This window comes from Corythoichthys intestinalis, chromosome 14 (assembly GCF_030265065.1).
Source record: "Corythoichthys intestinalis isolate RoL2023-P3 chromosome 14, ASM3026506v1, whole genome shotgun sequence".
NCBI classification, from domain to species: domain Eukaryota; kingdom Metazoa; phylum Chordata; class Actinopteri; order Syngnathiformes; family Syngnathidae; genus Corythoichthys; species Corythoichthys intestinalis.
The window spans coordinates 32,441,256-32,454,142 of NC_080408.1; the positions used below are offsets into that span (position 1 = coordinate 32,441,256).

Sequence of the window (12,887 nt, forward strand, 5' to 3'; positions counted from 1 at the left end):
CAGAAAATGATTGCAATTGCAAATGCTTTGGTAGTAATAGCTTCATTTATTCTGCTTTCAATGAAGAACACAAAAGAGAATGAAAAAAAAATCATTTTACACAAAACTCTCAAAAAGGCCCATTTTTGGGAGTTTTGTAAACTCCCCAAAAAGCCCATTTTTGGGAGTTTTGTGAAAAATTATTTGAATGAAAATATTGGCACCCTCATCCTAATACTTCGTAGCACAACCTTTAGACAAAATAACTGCGAACAACTGCTACCGGTATCCATCAATGTGATTCTTACAATGGTCTAAAATTCCAGGAGAGCATTCTTCTTTGCCCAACTGCTCGGGGTCTCTCTGATTTGAAGGGTGCCTTCTCCAAAGGTGGTCTATGGGATTCAGGTCTGCACTGCACATTGCTGGCCACTTTAGACGTCTCCAGAGCTTTCTCTCAAACCATTTTGTACTGCTTTTTGAAGTGTGCTTTGGGTCATTGTCCAGCTGGAAGACCCATGACCTCTGAGGGAGACCCAGCTTTCTCACACTGGGCCCTACATTGTGCTGCAAAATTATTTGGTAGTCTCCAGACTTGCAGACTATCCACACTTCCTGGGTATCCTACCATAGAGTCCCTTTTCATTCAGATGCCGACGGATAGTACAGATTGACACTGTTGTACCCTCGGACTGCGGGACAGCTTGAACTTGTTTGGTGTTAGTCGAGGTTCTTTACCCACCAGCCGCGCAATCTTTCGTTGAAATCTCTCGTCAATTTTTCTTTTCCCGTCACGTCTAGGGAGGTAAACCACAGTGCCATGGGCTTTACATGTATTGATTTATTGATGACACTGTGCAAGGTAGACACAGGAACATTCAGGTCTTAAAGACCTGGCCTTGAGATTGCCAATGCTTTTTTGGTCTTGTCTCTTTTCTCCATGCTCAATGTGGTACACAGAAGGACACATGACAGAGGTTGAGTCAACTTTAATCCATTTTAACTGCCTTGCAAGTGTGATTCAATTATTGCCACCACCTGTTATGTGCCACAGGTAAGTAACAGGTGCTGTTAATTACACAAATTAGAGAAGCATCACATGATATAAAAAGGGTGCCAATACTTTTGTCCCGCCCATTTTTTTGTTTTGTGTAAAATGATCATGATTTTTTTTCATTCTCCTTTGTGTTTTTTCATTGCAAGCAAAATAAATAATACAAAAAGCATTTGTAATCGCAATCATTTTCTGGCAGAAATTGAGCATTATCTGACAGAATTGCAGGGGTGCCCGTACTTTTGGCCAACACTGTATAATGCTCATCATTACCAATAATCAGCAAACACATTAAGCAGGAAATTAGAATACCAACCTAGATTTACAAATGAATTGGAAACATAACAAACTTTAAGCTTCAACAATGTAGTCAAAGGGGCCAACAATTAGCGTTAGCAATTAGCACAGGGCAGCTAGCGGTTAGCTCGCAGTGGCTAGCAAATGCAACGGATTATTAGTTGAGGAACTATCATCAACCAAACGTATTTATACATTGTTAAGGCACACTTCACCATACTTCTCTCATTTACACACAACTTCCGCATGGTAAGAACACATGACTGTAGCTTGGGGAACGAACTACACTGCTGTGTAGGGAAAGAAGAGAAGGAGGAAAGAAGGAGAGAATCTATCGAGCTTCGCTCTTCATAAAGGGCCAGCATCGCAACAATTAAAGTAAAGCACGCACACACAATGGGCTTTCCAACAAGATTCTTGGTTAAAAGCACACACACACAAAAAAAGGCAGTTCATTCGTTTGAAGTGAATATAACGCTAGTGAGAAATCCAATATGGCGGCCGTAGCAGCTATCTTTTTTCCCCATTGTATTCATGTTTCAAAAGGCATGCATGATGCGAAAAATACAATAATTACCTTGAATCCTCGACCAAATAACTTTTGAGACACCCGTGCTTGCTTGTGGGCTGAAGTTTCGCCCTGTTTCAACCTAAATCCGGCGGTAAAAAGCAGAGTGTGTTTGAGAATTGCTCTCCCTGCCAGGGGCCCAGGCCGGCCCCCTACCTTAAGGCGTGGCGCAGGATCTGCTGGAAGTGTCATGTCAATATATTATGAAGCCTCTGACCAGAGTTTACATATTTCCATTCAGAGTAAATTTGTTTGTTTGGGTTGTTTCGTATTACCGGTACTTTTGTTTAGTGAGATATTCACAGTGTTGACAAGATCTACATTGGCCACCCATGAAATGTGGCATCACTCTCAGTGCCCCCCCCCCCCCCCCCCCCCCACACCGGGGATGCCTTTCTCCTCCCAGTACACGCCACTTTGAGTCATTTTCACACGACGAGTGATTCATTTGAGTCGTTTCGTCATCTCGTTTTTCAACTGTTTTTTTTTTTTCTTTTTTCCTTGTACGTTAGTAGTCCGGTTTCCGTGATATGAATAGTTTTGTTCTTGTCAATGAACATAGTTGGCCCACATAAGTAGTTTCCGGGTAGTGCAGCTCTCACACTGGTCATCACAGGCTTCAGTTTCCCTCGTTCTTCATCTTGACTTCACACATGACTATTGAACAAGAGATGACAATGATTTAAATGGAGCTCTTTTTCTCTTAATGTTATTGCTGTAATCTCCTCTTCCTACAGCAAAGGTTCATCCTCAACTGTTAGTACAGACAACATTTGACCAGAGACAAAGCAGTAGTTATCCTGAAGAATTTCCCACTTAATTTTATTTGAATTTTTAAATTTATTTAATTATTGGGGTGTATACAGACACACAAAATTCAAATGTATTATGCTAATAAAGTTCACTGGGATATCTGGCAGAATTCAGAAGTGCTTGCTAACAGGCACAGTTTCAAAAGGAGCTAATTACTTAAAAATGTGCTTTAATTTCACACTTGATGGGTAGACATCAGGCACACTATACACAAATCTTCATTTACGACCAAGCCAAATTTTGTATTTTATTACACTTTAGCATTGTTGTACAGGAAAGCAATTTTGGGAAGTGCCATTTGTTTTTTGCAAAATCTAAATTCTACCACCTACTCCAATATTTAAAAAAATAAAAAAGATGGACAATTTTTGCCATCTGTTGCTTCATTCCATTCTGTGGAAGCATTTTTTTTCTCTGCAAGTGACTCTCGTCCATCTGGAACTCCCCACAGATTTGAAGCAAACACTCTCCAGGATATTGGAATGTTTGCCATAGTGATGCTTTAAATAGATAAGTATTTTGTGAGGGTCCGAACCCCCAATGAATTCGGCAACAGTCAGCTGGGATAGGTTCCAGACATGTTAGTGTAATTGAAGACTAAATTGTCCATTTGTGCAAATGTGCACATGAATCTTTGTTTGCCAAAAGCCCCCCCGCGCTTCTCTTACCCAAAGTCACCCAAATGAAGCCATGTGGTATGATTTATAATATATCACGAGAGTTTCAAAACTTATCAAGTAGTTCATGATCAATGAATATGACAGCAGTGGGAAGCTATATTCAGTCTGACCAAATATTCATTTCGGTCTGTTTTCCTTTATGGCGAATCATAAGATGAACAGATGACTGCAAATTGGATCAAACGAGCTTTATTCATGCCAAATAACACTGACTTAATGCATGCTATCTCTGATCCTAGCAAATGGTGAGGCGATAACACGTGGTGTGAAAGGTATCATTTTTTCCTCCCCTTCCCTGCATCATTCAATATCCTTAAGAGCATGACAGATGAAGATAGATTTATGCTTTGTATGTACCGCCAATTGTGTATAGTTCAATAGATTGAAGGGTCCATTCAACTTGCAGTCAGCCTATTGTGACATTTGTTAAGAATGTAAACTTCATAATGTGTTCCGTGTTTGCTGAATTTTTTGGGCAGGGTTTGATTCTACCCTCACCAACTAGAAATACAACCAGAACTTTGACTCTTCAAATTTCACTGAAGAGGATTTAAAACCTCAAGTATTTCAGATCAACCTAGTTTTTCCTCAAATTTGTTGAATGTCACAATCCTGTTTCATTCCGTATTTTTAGAGAACTGCAATTTTTATGGTACATTTTTGGGTTATTTTGAGGTGAAAGAATAGTATTTAAATAGGGTATTTCTAAATTAAAAATGTCATTTATTGCAGGGGTGGTCTGAAATCTAACCGCCTTGATGGATGGGAGATTATTGTAATCTGTCCACAGTAATCTAGAAAAATGTAAACACGATAGCCTTTTCTTGACAGAGGCGACCAATTTAAAAAGTTTTCAGGTTCTCTTTAATAAAAAGTCTTTAGACATTCTTCCATGAGGTTTCTACACTCTGGAGATTTTTATTGTATGTTTAAATTATTTCATTTTGATCATATTTATGATTTTAAGGCTTCAAATATTACTTAAGGGGTTGATATGCTGGCACTGAAAATACTGATATTTGACATGATCACAGAATGCGGTATTGAAGCTTAGTGATTTGATTATAGCGATGTAATCAGACCATTGATTGTAATCATGCAGAATGACAAAGAACTTTCAGATCAGTATTTTTTCTTGATTCATATCAGCTTTCATACATGAACCACATAGTTTATATAACATGACAGTTAAAACAATAACAAATATTTAAAAATATCATCTACCTACAGCATCACATAATTTGAGTGATCGAAAATCTGAAGGTGTGCCCACTGTGGACAAAAAAGTGTAATGTTAAACAACTGCCAAATCAATCACCTGAACTTAGTGCAACTTGAAAACGCATTTCACTTGCTGAAGACAAAACTGAAAGAAAATTGCCTCAAGCAGTTGCAGTCTTCTGGGTGGCAGAGCAGGGAGGAACACCAGCATTTAGTAAAGTCAATATGCTTAAAAATTGGATTTGGTTGCTATTTTTTCTCATTCTTTTGGTCCTATAAAAAGTGGGAGTTATGAATGATAACTTTTGAATTTCTACACTCTTCACAGTTCTGGTTTGTACGTACAGTAAGCACCATATAATTACAGTTGAAAGTTTGCCGTTAAAGGTCATCTTGTTTGTCACTTCAAATCCATTCTGCTGGTTTTGATCTGAAATCGTGAGAATTGTCTATTTTCCAATATTTGTAAATCTCACTCTAGGTTAATGAGATAATATGGCAGCATGAAAACATAGAGGAGCTATGGAAGTTGCAATTAAGAGAAATTAGATCCACAGTCTTGTTGGTAAATGGTGTTATATAGCGCTTTTCCACCTTTCAAGGCGCTTTACACTATCTCACCATCAACTTACTGGTGACGCAGTGCCATTAGCAACGTGGGGTTCGGTCTCTTGCTCAAGGACACTTAGACGAGTTCATCAGGGCGGAGAATCGAACCCACAACCTCTGGGTTGGGGGACAACTACTCTACCACTGAGCCACGCCACCCCAAATGCAAATGCTACAGTAAGTACAGCTTCCATTGATCGGGTGGAGGTATGGCATTGCGATCAACCTACAGCTATTAAGTGTTGTCAACTTTTCTGATTCGCCCCCAAACTATAGAAAGTATTTCTTTTTAGACCGCCTGGAGGAAGGTCTTGAAAACCTCTTGCTTCATTCTTCTTCTTGTGGAGGACACTAACGAAAAATGCTTCTTCTCCATTACAGTGGATGGATCACAGTGAAATTTGGAAGGTATATTCTAGGGACGCATGCGAATAAATCCTCAGAGCTTGGTTTTTCATTTGTCTCGGTGTTTAGACTTTCGACGTACAGTATATGTGTATGTATGTGTGTATATATATATATATATATATATATATATATGAATATATGAACATACAGTTTATGTATATATATTCACACACAATAAATTTTCACTATTTTTAATATATGTATTAATGCAATATTTAATTTTTATTAAAAAAAAAAAAAAAAAAAGACAAATAATGCCACATAATTCCTAACAAGGTTTTTACAAATTTTAGTCTGTTTTCGTTTATGACAAAGCAGACTCTCAATACTGTACTTATAAATGCAATTCCCCTAAATGCTTAGCGTTGTTGGCGCATGCGTACAATGTTTGAGTTTGCAGCCTGGCTGTCACTGAGTTATCTTCAAAAAATCACGCAGTTTTTTTTGGGGGGGGTGTTTTAACACGCATTTTAAAGCTTTTCATAGTAATGAAACCTAACATTGAGAATGCCCACAAGATAAACGTCTTGCTGCTGTCGTCACAGGCAACAGAATCCTCTGAGTTTCAAAACTCATGTGAACATAGTCTGAATTAAAGGAAACGGGACGAAGAAAATTTTTGCGAGTATGCATCACGCGTATCGCTACAGTGATCCCTCGCTACTTCGCACTTAAAACTTCATGCCCTCAGTCAATCGCGGATTTTTTTTTTTTCAATTAAAAAAAAAAAAAAAAATACAAATGTCTCACTCTTGCTCCGTTCCTCCCTCCCTGCCTCCCTCTCCCTGCGCTTTGTTCATCAGGCAGTGCACTGGAGTTGCTTATTAAAGTTAACGATGATTGACAAATGTTTGGGTTTGATCTTGCCAGAGACACAAACTTCAAAAGTGCTGCATGCGTCAATCATCGTTTAACTTGTTAAACAGTTGCTGTGGCAACTCATTGTGTGTAAGTGAGCAGCTTGAGAGGATTTGAGTGGACTCAGTGAAGCATTTCATAAAGACATTACACAATAAACACACAATTTACACAATCAAGCATTTTTATACTTTATTTTTGTTCAAAAATTATTCAGTGGGACAGTAACATGTTTAAAACTTATAAGCACTTCAAATGTAATTATAACATGTATTTTGGATATATTTATTAATAAAGTTGTTTTTTCACTTTTTTTTTTTTTTTGCAAAGTATGTCTTATATGTTTCTCTGTCCAATGGTAAATCTGAATAAACACAGTGAACACACACACAAAAAGGGGGGTGGGGGGTACTTTCCGGGTTTTTACTTATCACGGCGGATTCTGGTCCCTATTAACTGCAAAAAGCACAGATCCCTGTATCGCTAAATCAATGAGTGCATACCTGGCGAAATCACATTTTGGTTCAAGTAGGCCACAATTGCACACCAAATGTAGTTATTGTGGCCTACATGACCCAAAGTGATGTCCCCATGCATGAACGCCAGGTTTTTCTGAGGCAAAATATATATTTTTTTCTTTTTAATTACCAAAAAGTCACTTGCCTTATAATAGGAAATGATTCTAAAGTGTACGTCAGCCTATTGCAGCATTTAAGGGAAGTAAGTATCTGGAAGGAGGAATCGTAAATTAGACTTGGCTGTCGTTATTTAATAATTCAAGTCACCTTGTGTTATATCACAACATTGAAGCGTCTGCGAACTTTCAGACTTTGACGCTTGCGCAGTCGACAGTACGCAGCTTGTATAAGCGTTTATACAACACTCATCCCATACGCTTCATTCACATACCCATGCTTGTTCCTGATTGGCCATAAGTCTCTGGCCCCGCCTCCCACCGCTACTTCTCCACGTGAAAACAGTGACGTGCTTACATAAACAAAATGGCAGCGGAGCGGGCCAATCACAGAAGTGAGCGTCGTCCTGCGGACACACCTCCTTACCAGGAAGTACTGCATTGCTTGGCCCAAAACACAATGACGATTCGACTGACAGCTTCAGCAGCCAATAAAAAGAAAAGGAGGTGCCGCTGTGAATGAGGTCACTATCTCAGTTGGAGCTCCGCAACGCAGAGAGAGTAGAAATCTGACCGAGAGAACAAGTGTGTCACAGCAGAAAAGAAGCGGTATCTTCGTTCTGGCTTTTCGCTTATTATTTAAGTTTTCAGGCTCGGCGTGCATACCAGGAACATTTGCTCAAGGTACGTGGAGCTCTTTTACCTGCGCTAACCACGCTCTTTAAAAGGTGATAGTTAAGTTGCATAACTGTGTCAGTGGACTAAACTGCTGGATCAGCTGACTTGGTGAGTCGGCGTTCACGTGAAAACGTAAACTTTGTAAGGGTCGTGAGCTTATGTCCCCCCTCAAGAAATACGTTTGAAAATGTTAAAGAAGCTAGAAAAGCGAATCGAAACGCATATCGCGTACTTGCTTGGTTTGCCGTCGCGTGAAAAGTCCGCACAACACCTTACATAAAGAGTGCAGAGCAGCACATGTCTGTGGAGTTTGTCATGCAGCAGCGATGAGGGACTTGGGCTGCAAAAGATGCTTGGAAAACATACTCTGAAGCATATAAATGTTATAATTACTAATAATCGACTACAGAAGTTCCTCTCCACAGCTTAGACATATTGGTACACTTTTTCCATACATTATAATTATTATAGTTCAGGGCCATTGCTTTACAAAGAAAACCCATACATTACTTTTGATACAGTCGATGTATAAAAAGAAAAATAGTGTGCAGTATTTGGAAGATCATATAAGCTCTGTTTCTGGAATAAATAAAACACACTAAAGAACACCTTGGTTACTGTAAATCATGAGATCTGTGAGCGACTATTAGGTCGTTCGAGCTCGAAAAATGCAGTCTGTTGTGTAAAAAAAAGCAAGTAAAAAAGTTTGGTCTCAGAGGCTGCTTTTTTGCCCACTGTGTCATCAGTCGATGTAGAGTACAGTGAAATCCTTGAAAGAATTTGTGGCTCAATACTGTTGACTAGCATAGTCATACAATTCTATCATATCCCGTCATTCTGGTGTGAGATGTGATGCCCAGTGTCAGAAAATTTGGTCCACTATCAATAATGGAAGACTCAGAACAAGACTAGACTAACGTGACTAGGCCAAGTATATCTCATTGAGTATCTTTGAAAGGAGGAGGCATTGCAGCCTAATGGGTAAGCCTATAAATTTCCAAATATGAATGTGGCAGAAAACCTAATTGACAGCTTTTGGTCACATAGAATTTGACCGCTGTCTCTTAATGGAATACTCAAATCACTAGGATCAGTATTCTTTATGAACAGAGCTGCTACAAAGTTAGAAATATGTGCATGCCTCTTTCTTTGGCTTAGCCAGAAACGGCATTAAAGCTGATGGGGAAGAATTAAAAGTAGGAAAATATCAAGCTGTGGTGATGCACTGGTTGCTTAGATACAATGAGCACTGATCAGTGCCGTTTTAAGGGAATAATATTTTCAGTTTGTCTAAATAAGGAGGGGATGCATATTTAGAATGCCTCCTCCTTTTTTAAGGATAGGACTAGTTAATCAGCGTGTCCTTCTCCACCTGAACTTTTTTTTTGGCTCACTCCATAATGTGACCCTTTCATCTTGGTACCTGTCCCTTTTTTAGCCACTGGTATAATGGGTGAAGACTTATGTGGTCACCGTGCGTGAGGCAGTGTGCATCTGATTCATTAAGTCTTGCAAGCATGTCACTTATCTCAGATTTAGGTCAAACAAACAACCTCATTAATGCCAAAGGAGAAATCACAGCAAATTGTTGTTTTGATATTACGAGCGCTCATGCTTGTCTTGCCCAAAATCAGTTTTCCTAGTCCAGACATGCCCAAAATCAGTTTTCCTAGTCCAGACATGCTGGCTTTATTGAAGATAATTGCCCATGAACTAGTCTAGGGTGTACCTCTGCTTCTCTCGCTCAAATATTAGTTGGGAAGGACTCCAGACATGCGAGAATTAATAATCCATCAATTTGAAATTTGCCCAGCTCCACAATAGTACTTCAGCAGTGCTAATTCAGTTGATCTCTCCATTGATTGTTGATGGGCACCTTAAAGACGTTAGGAGGAAGCTGTTTCATCTTTTGTCCGCCTGGAGCAACTTGTGATTGCATTTCATTGTGTGAAATGGTGTAAGATGAGTAATATATAACCAGTGATTGGTTTTTATGTGCCTTGTTATGTCCAACTAGCTATCTGTGGTGGGCTCGCTCTGTTCTTGTTTCAATGGAGGAGGCATTTTCTGTCTATCGCTTCTTTCTAGTGATCGTGCACTCTGACTGGAATCACATTAAATTCAAGTTTATTGTAAAGGTGTCACGTGTCATCTTCATCTGCACATAGTGGGCTTAAGTGTTGGTGTTCTATGAACGAAAGCAACAATGATCACTTTAATGATAGGCAAAACTCTTCAAGATTATCAAGCAAAATAATACCTTGCGTGGGCACAGAGTATATTAAACTCAAGACTTAAGCCAAAATCTTTTTAGTTAATGGTACTGAGTGAATAAGCATACTCGACGTGGGGTGACCTAGTTTGACGGTCGCGCAAGTGGTTGAGTGGGTCGTCCTTTAATCAAGAATTGGGAGTTCGAATCTGGCTCCCACAGCACATTGTCATTGTGTCGTCCTTCGACAAGACACCTAGCCCTAGTTGCCCCCAGTAGGTTTGGCAACACCTTGCGTGGCAGCACCCCATTGGTATATGTGCATGAATGTACATACAGTGGGGCAAATACACTAAGTATTTAGTCAACCACTAATTGTGCAAGTTCTCCCACTTAAAAATATTAGAGAGGCCTGTAATTGTCAACATGGGTAAACCTCAACCATGAGAGACAGAATGTGGGGAAAAAAAACACAAAATCACATTGTTAGATTTTTAAAGAAATTTTTTGCAAATCATGGTGGAAAATAAGTATTTGGTCAATACCAAAAATTCATCTCAATACTTTGATATGTACCCTTTGTTGGCAATAACGGAGGCCAAACGTTTTCTGTAACTCTTCACAAGCTTTTCACACACTGTTGCTGGTATTTTGGCCCATTCCTCCATGCAGATCTCCTCTAGAGCAGTGATGTTTTGCAGCTGTCGTTGGGCATCCCGGACTTTCAACTCCCTCCACAGATTTTCTTTGGGGTTGAGATCTGGAGACTGGCTAGGTCACTCCAGGACTTTGAAATGCTTCTTACAAAGCCACTCATTTATTGCCCTGGCTGTGTGTTTGGGATCATTGTCATGCTGAAAGACCCAGCCACGTCTCATCTTCAATGCCCTTGCTGATGGAAGAAGAATTTCTCTCGATACATGGCCCCATTCATTCTTTGCTTTACACAGATCAGTCGTCCTGGTCCCTTTGCAGAAAAACAGCCCCAAAGCATGATGTTTCCACCCCCATGCTTCACAGTGGGTATGGTGTTTTTTGGATGCAATTGAGTATTCTTTCTCCTCCAATCACGAGAACCTGTGTTTCAACCAAAAAGTTCTATTTTGGTTTCATCAGACCATAACACATTCTCCCAGTGCTCTTCTGGATCATCCAAATGGTCTTTAGCGAACCGCGGACGGGCCTGGACATGTTCTGGCTTCAGCGGGGCACACGTCGGGCAGTGCAGGATTTGAGTCCCCGTGATAGTAACCTTTGTTACTGTGGTCCCATCTCTCTGTAGGTCATTCACTAGGTCCCCCCGTGTGGTTCTGGGATTTTTGCTCACCTTTCTTGTTATCATTTTGACGCCACGGCGTGAGATCTTGCATGGAGCCCCAGATTGAGGGAGATTATCAGTGGTCTTGTATGTCTTCCATTTTCTAATAATTGCTCCCACAGTTGTTTTCTTTACACCAAGCGTTTTACCTATTGCAGATTCAGTCTTCCCAACCTGATGCAGGTCTACAATTTTGTCTCTGGTGTCCTTCGACAGCTGTTTGGTCTTGACCATAGTGGAGTTTGGAGTGTGACTGACAGTGGATTGGAGTGTGAACAGGTGTCTTTTATGCCGATAATGAGTTAAAACAGGTGCCATTAATACAGGTAACGAGTGGAGCCTCGTTAGACCTCGTTAGAAGAAGTAAGACCTCTTTGACAGCCAGAAATCTTGCTTGTTTGTAGGTGACCAAATACTTATTTTCCACTCTAATTTGGAAATAAATTCTTTAAAAATCAAACAATGTGATTTTCATTATTATTTTTTTTTTCCCACATTCTGTCTCTCATGGTTGAGGTTTACCCATGTTGACAATTACAGTCCTCTCTAATCTTTTCAAGTAGGAAAACTTACACAATTGGTGGTTGACTAAATACTTATTTGCCCCACTATATATCATATATGTCTGTGATAGGCGATATAGAGTGTAAGTAAAGTTGCTTCTCAAATACCAAGTGGTATTTCTTTGTGTTGTAAATATGCAAAATGACATCAAACATTTAGTTACAGGTGTTAGTGCAGTTGAAGCTACAAAATATTAATATTTTGATTTTTTTTTTATTATTTGATATATCACTAGCCTTTAGCAAAAAAAAAAAAAAAAAAACTCAAGCAGTTTAACTAATTGCTTCAATAATATTTTTGGGGTTTAAAATGACATGAATGGCTGAGAATTGACAGCACTGTTAAAAAAAAAGAAAGAAAGAAAAAAATTGAACGTGGAATTTCAAGTCAACCAACTTTAACTTGATCCAAAAACTTCTATATGTCTATACCCTCTACATAATAAACTAAATACCAGTTAGATTTTCTCATAGAGCCATGAATTGTTACTATGTTCAAAAGGTCTGTGAACTATTACGTGATTCATACGGGGGTTTTGATGATCAAGGCATTCAATATGGTGACCACTCCAGGATGCAACCTGCCTTTGGCCCATCGTCAATTGGGATAGACCTCAGGGGCCTTCAATGTGAAACAAGATTTTAAAAAATCAAGAAAATGAATAGATAAATGTCAAAAACCTTCATCCTGACGCTAATTAGAGTTCCGCTAGTGGAAGTATTGTCACCTAATCGAAGTAGACTCAAAAACATTTGGAAATATTTCCCCCCAAACACAATATTGTTAAATCCGTCTCCTTGGTTGTAGTAACTACATGAGTGGTCACATTCCCACACAAATATATTCCTGCTGCCGTATTTGTGAAATGTTTCCACGTCTCTAACCAAAAAATGTTCTTGGAAAGATCCACAGAGTGCTAATAGCTATAGCAGACCATTTCACATTCTCTTTTGTTCGTCATATTGGTGTGCTGCACCCTTGTCTGGAGTTATGA

The 12,887-nt window shown here is 39.3% G+C and overlaps 1 protein-coding gene across 6 annotated transcripts in view; it reads left to right on the top strand.

Moving 5' to 3' along the window:
• The first annotated feature begins 7,658 nt into the window (after nt 1–7,658).
• Nucleotides 7,659–12,887, top strand: part of per2 (period circadian clock 2) — a 51,728-nt gene continuing 46,499 nt past the window's right edge. For all 6 annotated transcript variants that reach the window (XM_057857053.1, XM_057857058.1, XM_057857055.1 and 3 more), the window contains exon 1: nt 7,659–7,805. The gene's annotated coding sequence lies outside the window, so the exon portion shown is untranslated. The remainder of the gene's footprint in view (nt 7,806–12,887) is intronic.